Source organism: Piliocolobus tephrosceles, chromosome 12, assembly GCF_002776525.5.
Source record: "Piliocolobus tephrosceles isolate RC106 chromosome 12, ASM277652v3, whole genome shotgun sequence".
Lineage (NCBI taxonomy): Eukaryota > Metazoa > Chordata > Mammalia > Primates > Cercopithecidae > Piliocolobus > Piliocolobus tephrosceles.
In genome coordinates, this window is record NC_045445.1 from 87,309,792 (window position 1) to 87,321,052 (window position 11,261).

The window sequence follows — 11,261 nt, forward strand, 5'->3', positions numbered from 1 at the left end:
CAGATGTTTTCACTAGATAATTCTTACAAACATTTAAAGTATAATTAACACTGATTTTACACAAACTCTTCCAGAAAATAGAAAACACTACTCAATTCATCTTATAAAGCTGGTATTACTTTAAAACCAAAATCAGTCAAAGACAGTGCAAACCAAGAAAAGCATAGACCAGCGTCTTGTAAACTTAGATGTGGAGGTCTTCATTTGAATTTAAGTAAATATAATCCAACAGTCTATATTGTAGTTCGTTCAGGTTGCTATAACAAAGTACTATAAACTGGGTAGTTTATAAATAATACAAATTTATTTTTCATAGCTCTGAACACTGGGAAGTCCAACATCAAGTTAACAGCAGATTCATTGTCTGGTGACGGCCTATTTTCTGACTGAAAGATGGCACATGATTGAAGAAGATAGCTAGCTTCCTGGGGTCTTTTATGAGGGCACTAATCCCAATAACGAGGGTCTTACCTTCATGATCTAATCACCTTCCAAAATTCCCCACCTATTAATGGTCTCACCTTGGTGACTAGATTTCAATATATGAATGTTGGAAGGACACAAACATTCAGACCATAGCAGTCTATAAAAAAGAATAATATACCACAAAAGTGTAAGAGTTAGTCTATCTATGTCTGCAGGGTTCTTTCAATATTTAAAAAGCAGTTTTGCTGGACTGAGCTGGTTGCCTTCTGTTATTGTGGCGGTGACTCACTTCATCTGAACTTCTTTTTTTTTTTTTTTTTTTGCATATTTTTTGCTTTTTTTTGGTGTTTTTGCTCTTCTTTTTTTTTTTATTATACTTTAAGTTCTAGGGTACATGTGCATAACGTGCAGGTTTGTTACATATGTATACATGTGCCATGTTGGTGTGCTGCACCCATCAACTCATCAGCACCCATCAATTCATCATTTATATCAGGTATAACTCCCCAATGCAATCCCTCCCCCCTCCTCCCTCCCCGTGATAGGCCCCATTGTGTGATGTTCCCCTTCCCGAGTCCAAGTGAGCTCATTGTTCAGTTCCCACCTATGAGTGAGAACATGCGGTGCTTGGTTTTCTGTTCTTGTGATAGTTTGCTAAGAATGATGGTTTCCAGCTGCATCCATGTCCCTACAAAGGACGCAAACTCATCCTTTTTTATGGCTGCATAGTATTCCATGGTGTATATGTGCCACATTTTCTTAATCCAGTCTGTCACTGATGGACATTTGGGTTGATTCCAAGTCTTTGCTATTGTGAATAGTGCCGCAATAAACATACGTGTGCATGTGTCTTTGTAGTAGCATAATTTATAATCCTTTGGGTATATACCCAGTAGTGGGATGGTTGGGTCATATGGTACATCTAGTTCTAGATCCTTGAGGAATTGCCATACTGTTTTCCATAATGGTTGAACTAGTTTACAATCCCACCAACAGTGTAAAAGTGTTCCTATTTCTCCACATCCTCTCCAACACCTGTTGTTTCCTGATTTTTTAATGATTGCCATTCTAACTGGTGTGAGATGGTATCTCATTGTGGTTTTGATTTGCATTTCTCTGATGGCGAGTGATGATGAGCATTTTTTCATGTGTCTGTTGGCTGTATGAATGTCTTCTTTTGAGAAATGTCTGTTCATATCCTTTGCCCACTTTTTGATGGGGTTGTTTGTTTTTTTCATGTATATTTGTTTCAGTTCTTTGTAGATTCTGGAAATTAGCCCTTTGTCAGATGAGTAGATTGCAAAAATGTTCTCCCATTCTGTAGGTTGCCTGTTCACTCTGATGGTAGTTTCTTTTGCTGTGCAGAAGCTCTTTAGTTTAATTAGATCCCATTTGTCAATTTTGGCTTTTGCTGCCGTTGCTTTTGGTGTTTTAGACATGAAGTCCTTGCCCATGCCTATGTCCTGAATGGTACTACCTAGATTTTCTTCTAGGGTTTTTATGGTATTAGGTCTAACATTTAAGTCTCTAATCCATCTTGAATTAATCTTCGTATAAGGAGTAAGAAAAGGATCCAGTTTCAGCTTTCTACTTATGGCTAGCCAATTTTCCCAGCACCATTTATTAAATAGGGAATCCTTTCCCCATTTCTTGTTTTTGTCAGGTTTGTCAAAGATCAGATGGTTGTAGATGTGTGGCATTATTTCTGAGGGCTCCGTTCTGTTCCATTGGTCTATATCTCTGTTTTGGTACCAGTACCATGCTGTTTTGGTTACTGTAGCCTTGTAGTATAGTTTGAAGTCAGGTAGCATGACGTCCTTAGAGACTTACAAAGAGACTTAGACTCCCATACAATAATAATGGGAGACTTCAACACTCCACTGTCAACATTAGACAGATCAACGAGACAGAAAGTTAACAAGGATATCCAGGAATTGAACTCATCTCTGCACCAAGCGGACCTAATAGACATCTATAGAACTCTCCACCCCAAGTTAACAGAATATACATTCTTCTCAGCACCACATCACACTTATTCCAAAATTGACCACATAATTGGAAGTAAAGCACTCCTCAGCAAATGTAAAAGAACAGAAATTATAACAAACTGTCTCTCTGACCACAGTGCAATCAAACTAGAACTCAGGACTAAGAAACTCAATCAAAACCGCTCAACTACATGGAAACTGGACAACCTGCTCCTGAATGACTACTGGGTACATAATGAAATGAAAGCAGAAATAAAGATGTTCTTTGAAACCAATGAGAACAAAGATACAACATACCAGAATCTCTGGGACACATTTAAAGCAGTGTGTAGAGGGAAATTTATAGCACTAAGTGCCCACAAGAGAAAGCAGGAAAGATCTAAAATTGACACTCTAACATCACAGTTAAACGAACTAGAGAGGCAAGAGCAAACACATTCAAAAGCTAGCAGAAGGCAAGAAATAACTAAGATCAGAGCAGAACTGAAGGAGATAGAGACACAAAAAACCCTCCAAAAAATCAATGAACTTCTTGATACTTTTGCTTCTGGAGGTCGTATTTCTCTAAGATCTTCCAGAAAAAAAGTCTTAAAGCCACCTTAGCCTTTTTTCCAGTCCAGCTCTTAAATTTTTTCCTCCTCTTCCCCAATAATAACATGAGTGCAGATCCAGCTTGTCCACAAAGCCTGCCTTGCTCCGAAGCATCCGACTATAAAGACTCTTCACCTACACCTATAATTTGTGGGCCTGAAGAAAACTATCCATCCTTGCAAATGTCTTCTGCTGAGATGCCTCACACAGAGACTGTCTCTCCTCTTCCTTCCTCCATGGATCTGCTTATTCAGGACAGCCCGTATTCTTCCACCAGTTCCAAAGGCAAACAACCCACTTCTGCAAAGAAGAGTGCCACAAAAAAGGAAAACAAGGTCCCGGTCAAGAAACAGAAGACCAGAACTGTGTTCTCTTCCAACCAGCTGTGTGTACTCAATGATAGATTTCAGAAGACAGAAAGACTTCAGCCTCCAGCAGACGCAAGAACTTTCCAACATCCTGAACCTCAGCTACAAAGGTGAAGACCTGGTTCCAGAACCAGAGAATGAAATCTAAGAGGTGGCAGAAAAACAACTGGCCAAAGAATAGCAATGGTGTGATTCAGAAGGCCTCAGCACCTACCTACCCCAGTCTCGACTCTTCCTACCGCCCTGGATGCCTGGTGAGCATGACTGGAAACCTTCCAATGTGGAGCAACCAAACCTAGAGCAATTCAACCTGGAGCAAACAGATCCAGAACATCCAGTCCTGGAGCAACCACTGCTGGAACACTCAGACCTGGTGCACCCAGTCCTGGAACAATCAGGCCTGAAACATTTCCTTCTATAACTGTGGAGAGGAATCTCTGCAGTCCTGCATGCAGTTCTAGCCAAATTTTCCTGACTTGGAGGTTTCCTTGGAAACTGCTGGGGAAAGCCATAATGTAGTACAGCAGACCACTAAGTATTTTAGTACTCCACAATTCATAGATTTATTCCTGAAGTACTCTACAAATATGCAACCTTAAGATGTGTGAAGATGAGTGAAGTTGATATTACTCAGTTTCAGTCTGGGCACTGGCTGAATTTTTCCTCTCCCCTCCCTTCCCTCACAGGATTTCTGTTGTTTGGAATACGTGTTCTGGTTTCCATTATGCCTACCCAGTCAATTTGATGGAGGGTGGGGAATGCTTGGAGCCTAATCAGAGAGGTTTCTTTCTTTTTTCCTATTAGATCTTCCTGGAGAAAAGACATTTTAATAACCTTGGCTGCTAAGGACAACATGATAGAAGCTGTCTCTGGCTATAGATAAGTAGATCTAATACTAGTTTGAATATCTTTAGGGTTTAGAATCTAACCTCAAGAATAAGAAACAAAAGTAGAAATTGGTGTGATGAAGGTATATTCCTATTGTTTGGGATTGGGCTTTACTTATTATTTTTTTTTTTAAATATTGAGTCTGGGTGCAGTGGCTCATGCCTGTAATCCCAGCACTTTGGGAGGCCAAGTCAGGCAGACCCCCTCAGGTTAGGAGTTCAATACCAGTCTGGCCAACATGATGAAACCTTGTCTCTACTAAAACACAAAAATTAGCCTGGTGTGGTCTCAGGCTCCTGTAATCCCAGCTACTCAGGAGACTGAGACAGGAGAATCACTTGACCCCAGGAGGTGGAGGTTGTAGTGAGTCGAGATAGAGTCACAACAATCCAGCCTGGGTGACAGAGCCAGATTCTGTCTCAAAAAAATAAATAAATAAAATAAAATAAAAACTCTACTGAGGTGAAGGGTGAAGGACTGAGGTGAAGGGTGAAGAGTTAAGCTGTAACACACTTCGTTGACTTCCTCAGCCCTTTATGGCTCTGTTTTACTATACCCCATATTTTGTTGGTTATGCTAATATTTGTGGAAAGAAGTCTTGTATTTGCTGTGTTACAATGATATCAATACTACTTTGGCTGGTTTAAGTACAAATGAATAAAACAACCATTTTTTCTTTAAAAATATTTAAAAAGCAACAAATGCAATATCAATGGGCTAAAGAAGAAAAACTGTATGATCATATTAACTGATAGAGAAATAACATTAAACAAAACTCAGTAACTATTAATAATAAAAACTCTCGGCAAACTAGGAATACAAGGAAATCTGATACAGAGTGTCTACATTATACCTACAGTTGACATGATATTTAGTAATTAAAGACTGAATGCTTTCCCATGAAATTGGAAACAAATCAAGAATGTTCACTCCCTGTAATCCCAGCACTTTGGGAGGCCGAGGCAGGCAGATCACAAGGTCAGGAGTTCGAGACCAGCCTGACCAACATGGTGAAACCCCGTCTCTACTAAAAATACAAAAATTACCCGGGCATGGTGTTGGGTGCCTGTAGTCCCAGCTACTCAGGAGGCTGAGGCAGGAGAATCCTTGAACCCGGGAGGCGGAGGTTGCAGTGAGCCGAGATTGTACCACTGCACCCCAGCCTGGGCAACAGAGAGAGACTCTGTCCATGAAATTGGAAACAAAAAAAGAGAAATACATATATATATATATATACACATATATAAATAAAATAAAAAAGAATGTTTACTCATCTCTCTTTTTGTTGTTGTTGTTGTTGAGACAGAGTCTTGCTTTGTCACTCTGGCTGGAGCGCAGTGGTGTGATCTCAGCTCACTGCAACCTCCATCTCCCTGGTTCAAGCGATTCTCCTGCCTCAGCCTCCTGAGTAGCTGAGATTACAGGCGTGCGCCACCACACCCAGCCAATTTTTGTATTTTTAGTAGAGACGAGGTTTCACCATGTTGGCCAGGATGGTCTAGATCTCCTGACCTCGTAATCTGCCTGCCTTGGCCTCCCAAAGTGCTGTTATTACACACTTCAGCCACCACGCCTGGCCCTTATCACCCTTGTTTCTAGCCATCACAATAAGGCAAAAGAGGAAACAAAAGAAAACAGATTGTGAAGAAAGAAGTAAAATTGTTCCTATTTACATGTGAAATGATGATCTATGTAGGAAATATCAAGAGATATACAAAAAAGTTATTAGAACTAATATGGGAACTCATCAAGGTCACAGGACACAACATCAACACACAAAAATCATTTGCATTTTTATATAGTAATAATGACCACGTGGAAATCAAAATTTAAAACACAATATAATGTACAATCACTCAAAGAAAATATTTAGTTATACATGCAAGAAAACATGTATGGTTCTGTAGGCTAAAAATTACCAATGCTAATGAAAGAAAACAATGAAGATCTGAATAAATAGAAAGCCATTTGTGTTAGTCCACACTCACATTGCTATAAAGAACTACCTGAGACTGGATAATTTATTTTAAAAAAGAGGTTTAATTGGCTCATGATTCCACAGACTGTACAGGAAGCATGTCTGAGGAGGCCTCGGGAAATTGGCAATCATGGCAAAAGGTGAAGAGGAAGGAAGCATATCTTACAAGGCCAAAGCAGGATGAAGAAAGGGTGAAGGGGGAGGTGCTACACACTTCTAAACAACTAGATCTTGTGAGAACTCACTCACTATGACAAGAACAGCAAGGGGGAAGTTTTCCCTCAGGATCCAATCACCCCCCTACAAGGCCCCTTCTCTAACATTAGGGATTACAATTTGACATGAGATTTGGGTGGAGACATAAATTCAAGCCTTATCATTCTGCCCTGGATCCTCTCAAATCTCATATACTTCTCACATGGTAAAACACAATAATCCCTTCTCAACAGTCCCCCAAGTCTTAACTCATTTCAAGATTAACTCAAAAGTCCATAGTGCAAAATCTCATTTGAGACAAGGCAAATCCCTTTCACCTACATGAAAGTCTGTAAAATCAAAAACAAGTTAGTTATTTCCAAGATACAGTCAGGTACAGGCATTGGGTAAATACAACTATTCTAAAACAGAGAAATCAGGCAAAACAAAGAGACTATAGGCCCCATGCAAGTCCACAACCCAGCAGGGCAGTCATTAAATCTTAAAACTCCAAAATAACCTCTTTTGACTCCATGTCTCAAATCCAGGCCACACTGATGCAAGGGTTGGACTCCCAAGGCCCAGAGCATCTGTTCCCCTGTGGCTCTGCAGGGTACAGCTCCCTCAGCGGCTTTCATGGGCTGGCATTGAGTCCCTGCAGCTTTTTAAGGTGCATGGTGGAAGCTGTCAGTGGATCTACCATTCTGGGGTCTGGAGGATGGTGGCTGTCTTCTCACAGCTCCACTATGCAGTGCCCCAGTGGGGACTTTCTGTAGGGGATCCACCCCACATTTCCCCTCCTCACTGCCCTACTAGAGGTTCTCCATGAGGTCTCTGCTCCTGCAGCAGACTTCTGAATGGACATCTAGGTGTTTCCATACATCCTCCAAAATCTAGGTGGAGGCTCCCAAGCCTCAACTCTGTCCTTATGTGCACCTGGAGGCCTAACACCATGTTGAAACTGTCAAGACTTACAGCTTGCACCCTGTGGAGCAGTGGTCTGAGACATGTCTCGGGCCACTTTTAGTCATAACTGGAGTTGGAGTGACTAAGATGCAGGGCGCAGTGTCCCAAGGTTGAGCAGGGCAGCGGGCTCTGGGCCTGGCCATGAAACTATTCTTCCCTTCTAGGCCAGGCCTGTGATGAGAGGGGCTACCACAAAGGTCTCTGAAATGCCTTGAAGGCATTTTCCTCATTGTCTTGGCTATTAACATTCAGCTCCTCTTAATTTATGCAAATTTATGCAGCTGGCTTGAATTTCTCCCAAGAAAATCAAATTTTTTTTTTCTACCACATGATCAGGCTGAACATTTTCTAAACTTTTATGTTCTGCTTCCCTTTCAAATATAAGTTCCAGTATCAGATCATCTCTTTGCTCATGCATATGACCATACGGTGTTAGAAGCAGTCTGGCTACATCCTGAACACTTTGTTGCTTAGAAATTTCTTCTATCAGATACCCTAAATCATCACTCTCAAGTTCAAAGTTCCACAGATCCCTAGAGCAGGGGCACAATGTTGCCAGTCTCTTTGCTAAAGCACAGCAAGAATGACCTTTTTTCTAGTCCCCAATAAGTTCCTCATCTCCATCTGAAACATCCTGAGCCTGGGCTTTATTGTCCATATCACTATCAGTATTTTGGTCACAACCATTCAACAAGTCTCTAAGAAGTTCCAAACTTTCCCTCAACTTGCTGTCTTCTATTGAGCTCTACAAACTGTTCCAAACTCTGCCCATTGCCCAGTTCTAAAGTTACTTACAGATTTTCAGGTATCTTTATACCAATGCCCCACTCCTAGGTACCAATTTTCTGTATTAGTCCATTCTCTCATTATTATAAAGAAATACCTGAGACTGGGTAATTTGCAAAGAAAGGAAGTTTAATTGGCTTATGGTTCTTCAGACTGTACAGGAAGCATGGCTGGGGAGGCCTCAGGAAATCTACAATGATGGTGGAAGGCAAAGAAAAAGGAAGCATGTTTTACAAGGCCAGAGCAGGAGGAAAAGAGGGTGAAGTGGGAGATGTTACATACTTTTAAACAACAAGATCTCATGAGAACTCACTCACTATCATGATAACAGCAAGGGGGAAATGCACTCCTAAGATCTACTCACCTCTCACCAGGCCCCTCCTCGAACACTGGGGATTACAATTCAACATGAGATTTGGGCGAGGACACAAATCCAAACCATATCAGCATTCTACGTCCATGGATTGGAAGACTAAACATTCTTAAGATGGCAATACTATTCAAATTGAGCTAGAAATTCAACACAATTCCTAACAGAACCCCAGCTAAGTTATTTGTAGAAATTGACAAGCTGATCCTAAAATTCATATGTAAATTCAGAGACCAAAATAGCCAAAACAATTTTTAAAAAGAAGAGTAATAATGGAATACTAGTACTCCTCAATTTTGAATTTTACTACACAGCTACTGTAGTCAATGCAGTGTGCTACCTGCATAAGGACAGACATATAAAATTTTTAGTTCTGAAATAAACCTTCATATTTACAGTCAATGATTTTCAACAAAAATGCCAAGACAGTTCAATTGGGAAAGAATAATCTTTAAAAAACAGTGCTAGGACAATTGGATAAACACACATAAAAAATAAAGTTGAACCCCCTACTTCACACCATATATAACAATTAACTCAAAATTGGTAAAATGTAAGAGCTGAAACTATAACACTCTTAGAATAAAATATTAGGAGTAAATCTTTGTAACCTTCTATGAAGCAATGATTTCTTAGATATGACACTATAAGCAAAAGGAACAAAAGAAAAAATAGGTAAACTGGACATCATCAAAGTTAAAAGCTTTGTGCTTCAAAGGATGCTATCAAGAAAGTAGAAAGGCAACCCATAGAATGTAAAAATACATTTGTAAAACATACATCTAATAGGGGACTTAAATCTAAAATATATAAAGAAAATTTTAACATCAACAATCAAAAACAACATAAGTAGGTAAAGGATCTATATAGACATTTCTCCAAAGAAGATATTTAAATGGCCAATAAACATATGGAAAGTTTCCCAACATTATTTTTTATTAGGGTATCATAAATTAAAACCACAGTGAGATAACACTTTACACCCACTAGAATAGTATCTTAGTCAATTTTGTGTTGCTATAAAAGAATACCTGAGACTGGGTAATTTACGAAGAAAAGAGATTTATTTTGCTCACAGTTCTACAGGCTGAGAAGTTCAAGGGCACAGCCCTGGTTTCTGATGAGGGCTTTTTTGCTGCATTACAACATGGCAAAGAGGGTCAAAGGGGAAGCAGGCACCTGTGAAGACAGGAAAATCTGAGGACATCCTGACTTTATAATAATCTACTCTCACAGTAACTAATCCATTCCTACAAGAACTAATCCAGTCTTGCAAGAGTGAGAACCCACTGCTACGAGAATATCACCAAGCTATCCATGAGGAATCAGTTTCAATTACCCAAATACCACTCACCAGGCCCCACCTCCCAACATCACCACACTGGGAATCAAATTTCAGCATGAACTTTACTAGAGACAAACAAACTATATCCAAACAATAGCAGATGGCTACAATTTTAAAATGATAAAAGTAAATGTTAGCAAGAATGTATACAAACTGAAATTCTAAAACATTGTTTCCAAGATTGTAAAATGGTGCAGCTGCTTTTGAAGACTGACAGTTTCTCAAAACATTAAACAGAGTTATCATACAGATCATATAGATATAGATAGCTCTATTTCTAATTATTTACTCAAGGTAATTTTGAATGCATGTTTACACAAAAACTTCTTCATGAAAAATACAGCAGCATTGCTCATACAGCCAAAAAGAGAAACAGATATTTACCAATTGATGAATAGTTAAATAAAATGTAGTATATCCATATAATGGAATATTATTCAGCTTTAAAAACAACAAAATACTGACACGTGTTACAATATGGATGAAACTTGAAAATACTATGCTAAGTGAAAGAAGCCAGACAAAAATCATTAAATATTGCATGATTCCATTTATATGAAATGTCTAGAAATGGCAAATTTATAGAGGAAGAGAGGAGATTAGTGGTTTCCTTGGGGTGAAGTGATATGGAGGAGTAGGATTGGCAGTGATTTCTCACACAAATGACTCATAGTTTGTTTTGGGAATAATAAAAATGTTCTAAAATTGATTTTGGTTATGGATGCATAATAAGTACCAAAAGCTATTAAATTGTACATGTCAGGCTGGGCGCTGTGATTCATGCCTGTAATCCCAGCTCTTTGGGAGGCCAAGGTGGGTGGATCACCTGAGGTCAGGAGTTCTTGACTAGCCTGGCCAACATGGCAAAACTTCATCTCTACTAAAAATACAAAAATTAGCCAGGCATGGTGGCATGCTCCTGTAATCCCAGCTATTCAGGAGGCTGAGGCAGGAGAATCGCTTGAACCCCGGAGGCAGAGGTTGCAGTGAGCTGGGATCATGCCACTGCACTCTCTCCTGGGCGATAAAAGCAAAACTGTGTCTCAAAAAAAAAAAAAAAAAATTGTACATGTCAAATGGGTGATTGTGTAAAACAAATTATATTTCAATAAAGTTGTTTTAAAGAAACTAAACATGGTACTACCATAGACACGGCAATTGCACTCTTGGGCATTTATTTAGAGAAATGAAACATGTTCACACACACACACACAAAATGAACACATTAATTAGACACAAATGTGAATAGCAGCTTTCTTTGTAATATCCAAGAATCGGACTCAACCCAGGTCCTTCAGTGGGTGAATGGTTAAACAAACTGTGGTACATTCACACCATATAATACTACTCAGCAATAAAA

At 39.4% G+C, this 11,261-nt stretch overlaps 1 pseudogene; it reads left to right on the forward strand.

The window, feature by feature from the left end:
* Window positions 1-3,070: 3,070 nt before the first annotated feature.
* Window positions 3,071-3,981, forward strand: LOC111531193 (annotated as a pseudogene).
* The last annotated feature ends 7,280 nt before the right edge of the window (window positions 3,982-11,261 follow it).